We start from the raw sequence: 4,976 nt of genomic DNA on the forward strand, positions 1-4,976 counted from the left end.
CTCTTCCCCTTTGACCTTCTACATTCATTTCTTTCTGTTTCTCTGTTCTATATCTTGATAACTTATGTTAATGCCATCATGAACACTCATATTTATCCAAAATGTTCTATTGTGTATCAACATTGGTAGGATTCATCTGAATTAGCCAAGGTATCAGTCATCTTCTCGTCTCTTCAGGCACCAGGTATGCATGGGCTACATAGACACACAAGCAGGCAAAACACTCATACACAGCTCATAAAAATAAATAAGGCCTTAAAGCGGGGTCCAGAGAAGCTGGAAAAGCTGGAAAGATGGTTCAGTGGTTACAAGAACGGACTGCTCTTTCAAAGGACCTGGGTTCAATTCCTCTACACACATGTCACATAAAAACAAAGAGACATATTTTTAAAATCAAAATAAATTTTCAAGCATGAATCTAAATCCAGAAATCTAGAAAAATTACAATGATGTCTATTATCTACTTAACACTTAAAAACTTAGTTTAAAATCATATAAAATTGGATATGGAATGAAAAAATCAAGAATTTTCAGGAAATGGTCCTAACAATGGCTGCTGCCAGCCAAGTAACAATTACAATGAATTAGACATATAGGCCTCTTGACAACGCCTGATGTTCAGGATAAAATACATATAACTTGTTCAATCTGCTTTGTGGAAAATAATTCAGTAAACTAGTCCATTGTCCTCTATCTCTCATTTGGAATTCTGACCTATAACTGGAGCGAGTGCTACCTGTATTTATAGCCTCTGACTACAAGAGTCTCCCCCCGCACCTCCCCATACAAACACACACACACACACACACACACACACACACACACACACACGCATGCACAAACACACAACACACACACACAGAGCTGAGGACTGAACCCAGGACTTTACACTTGCTAGGCAAGTGCTCTACCACTGAGATAAATCCCCAACCCTCCAAGACTCTTTTCTAAAATTATTTATTTATATATTTATTTTGTGTGCCTTAGTATTTTTGCTTGCATATATGTCTGTGAGAAGGTGTCAGATCTCTTAGAACTGGAGTTACAGGCAGATGTGAGTTACCCAAAATAGGTGGTGGGAACAAAACATGGGTCCTCTGCAAGAGCAGCAAATCCTTTTAATTCATGATCCATCTCTCCAGCCTTCAGGCATTCATTATTTAAAACAGTTAAACACTGAGTCAGGTTAATAGAATTAAAATAGATGATCTTTTTAAACTTTTGTTGAATTAGGAATCATCAGCTACAGAACAAAACCTTTCAGAAATTCATCCTGTCAAGTTCACATTCTCAAACTGCTTGTGCTAAAAGAACATGTGATTTTCATAACACAAGTCATAAAAGGAATATTGTCAGTTCACAGTATTACTTGGCCAGTATCTGAGAAATCACTTATCAATGTGATACACGCATAGTATCTTGAAGTGTTTTACCTAGGTAATCACTTTAAATGAAAGTGTCTGTTAGTCCTATGTTGTTTATTTTGCAAGTCTTGTACAAAACTCAATTGTTTTATTTAATAGGGGCAAAGAAAGGAAATATTGCCACTAGGTACAATTATCAAATCCTTCTCTAATTGGGTTTAAGAATATAAAAGTTTAGGTTTTGAGATAATATAACAAAACCAAATAATATACATTTGAAAGAATACCACAAAAATATCAAAAATATAAAAAGTATATCAATATTCATATTGATAAACAAGAAAACATAAAAGCAATGTGAGAATGTTCACATCTGTTCATGGAGATTTCATTTTTAAGACAAATTCTGTCCCCAGTGTAAACAACTAAGTTAGTGTTTACAGCTAGTGGTAAGGACTACAACATGTTATTATAAAGTTTATTATATGTAAAATGATAAAGTATTATTATTTAATAGTATGCCATGGCATGCTATGGCTCAAAAATGTAAGAGAGGGTAGATACTACATTAAAATACATAAAATAGTCAACAATAGTTATAATCAAGTCAGAAAACATTACTGGCCACGTATGGTGACACACCTACAATCACGTTACATTCCAACCTCTGGGTACTGCTGTGAGGGATTATAAAGATGATAGTTCTCCTTTGAGAATATTTGTTTGGGATGGTCTTGATTACATTAATAAATATAGGAAAACTCATTTGAACTGTGGATGGGACCATTTCCTAAATGTGGTTGATCCTTTGCTTTATAAAATGGAGACAGCAAACTGAGCAACTCCACATGCATTCATGCTCTCTTCTGGCAGTGCACATAATCTGATTAGCTGCTTACAGTCCCTGTGGCTGTGATTTCTCCACCACTATGAACTATACCATTTTGAGTTGTCCTATTATTTTATCACTGTAACAGGAAAAGAAACTTAGATAACTATCAGAAATAAACTCAAAATATTTACTCAATGGATCAAAAGAGATGAAAATTTTAAAAGGAACTAAAGATGGTATAAAATAAGGTAAAATATAAACTATCTATATCACATATGTGAAGGGTGTTGCTTCTCAAGTTGTTGCTGTATTATAAAAGTTAGTTCGATGAATAAATCATAAACCACAATTTAACTTATATAACAGAAATTATAACTTATATAACAGAAATATCCTTTCAATAGCTTAACAACATGTCCTTTCCATATAAATTATTCTATAGACTGCTTTTAAAAAAGAATTATATACAGACTCAATATTCCAACAATATTGTCTTGAAAAATATGGTTATTGATTTAGCAAAATACTGATAACATATTTAACTTTTGGGTTTATCTTACTTTTAATTATGTATACATGTGTGAATGTGCCTGAAGAATCCAGAGAAAACATCAGACTCCCCAGTGCTGGAGTTTCAAGTGGTTGTGAAAATCCTGATATGAATTGTCTGAAACCAACTAGGATCCACATCAACAGCAGCAAGTGATCTTAATAGCTGAGTCATCTCTTGAGGTCCTGATTATTTATATTTTTAAAAACAATACCCTTTTCTCAACATGTATAGATAAAGGTGCATATATATTTTAATAACTTACTGTAAATGTGTTCTTTGATAATTCATGCATTTGTATACATATATAACATGCCATGTTTTGTGACTCTGTGGTAATTCTTAAGCTCTGGAAAGACCTAGGTAGCCTTTCATATTAGGTACCCTAATTAAGCATTCTGTAGAATATTTGGCAGAAATATAAATAAATATTAAGATATGTGTAGTAACTTGAGTGAATTTCCAAATCACTACAGTAATAAATGAACACTGGAGGGAATATGTGGAATGGTTTAATTATGAAGAAAAATAACCTGATACCCAGTAATCGAGATCAGGTTAGCAGTGGCTACAGACAAGCTTAAGTGTCACAGGGCTCTGGAATGTGGGTAAAAAGCATCTGCTAGGTATAATGTTAATACACTTAAATGTCATTGCAGTTACAGCTTTAGGATTGCATGAAGCTGCTAAATTTTATCTGGTTTCATGTTTCCTGACATTTGCTATTGTAGTCAGAAAAAATTCACAAAGAAAACAGACTCAAATAAAGAAAACAGGTCTTCCTATGAAGTCCTAACCATTTAACTTCGCTAATCAACTCTCTGAAATATGTAACACAAGAACAATATCAATACTATGAACATTTATTTAAAAATAGAATTTTTTCCACCTTCTATTTATGAAGGAGGTCATATTACCTTAAAGTTAACACAGAACAAAGATATTTCAAGGGAATATTGAAGGTAATATCTTTTCTAAACACAAATGTAACTATCTTTAAGAACATTAGCAAACTAAATTCGGCAGTATATTAAAAGGGCAATACTGCTTGATCAAATAGAGATTATCCTTGGAATCAAAGTTTACTTAACATTTAGAAAATAATATAATTCCTGATATTAACATAAAAAGTATAAACATGGTATCTCATTATATTGCAAAAGAGGATTTCAATAAAGTCAACCATTTTCATGTTTTTACAAAACTCTACCAAATGTCCTCTCAGTAAATTAGCTATTGAAAAGAAATAGTCTCCAGTGTAGCATATGTGAGAAACTAACAGCTAATATTACAAATAACGGCAAGTGATTGAGCCCTCCCCAAGGAGGAATCAAAGCTAGCATGTTCCCACTTTTCATTTGTTAGCATTTAACAGAGGGGTGGACTGTATCAGATAGATATAGCAATCAAAATGGCAGTCGACAAAATACAACAACAGCAACAAAAATCCCAAACCCACTCCCCCCAAAAATACAAGAATGAACTCACATTTGTTTTGTTTTGATTGTTTCATTGGCTACTTTTCTGTTGTTGTAACCAAATGTCAGAAAAGGAGGAGTTTACTGTGGATGTACAGTAAGAATCCCTAATGGCAGGGGTGGCATGGCAGCAAACAGTCAGTGCAAGAAGCTGAGATCCTACTTTTAATACAAATACAAAGCCTAGGGGGCAAACATTAAGTAAGAGAGATCATAAACCTAAAGTCCAACCCAGCGACATATTTCCTTAAGTAAGGCCCAACCTCCTAAAAGTTCAAAAAGCTGCCCAAAGTACATCACTAAAATGTCATGTTAAAACACATGAGCTTATAGGTAGCATTTCTCATTCAACTACAATCATTATATACTTAGTAAACTTAAGGAAAGTGTCTAAAAACAGATTACACAAATTAGTACAATTAGTAAACCAATCTTGCAAGGTCAATATGAAAGGATCAATTGTATTTCTATGTAACAGCAACATTAAAAAAAAAAGAAAAGAAAAGCCCAAATTTTAAAGTGCTACATTCAGGTCTTATGCATTGAAATTTAAAAACAAAATGGTCAAAAACAAAAGATTATATAGATGGACAGATTTATGATTACTGTTGCACACAAGATGCTATCTTGAGATGGCAGATTTTTCTGGACCTTTATGGAACACTTTGTAGAATAACAACTCTAAAAGATTTTGTGTAGAAATTAAATATGAAATGAAGATTACAGAAAAGATGAAGATGATTTTTGAATAT

This window comes from Rattus rattus, chromosome 6 (assembly GCF_011064425.1).
Source record: "Rattus rattus isolate New Zealand chromosome 6, Rrattus_CSIRO_v1, whole genome shotgun sequence".
NCBI lineage: Eukaryota > Metazoa > Chordata > Mammalia > Rodentia > Muridae > Rattus > Rattus rattus.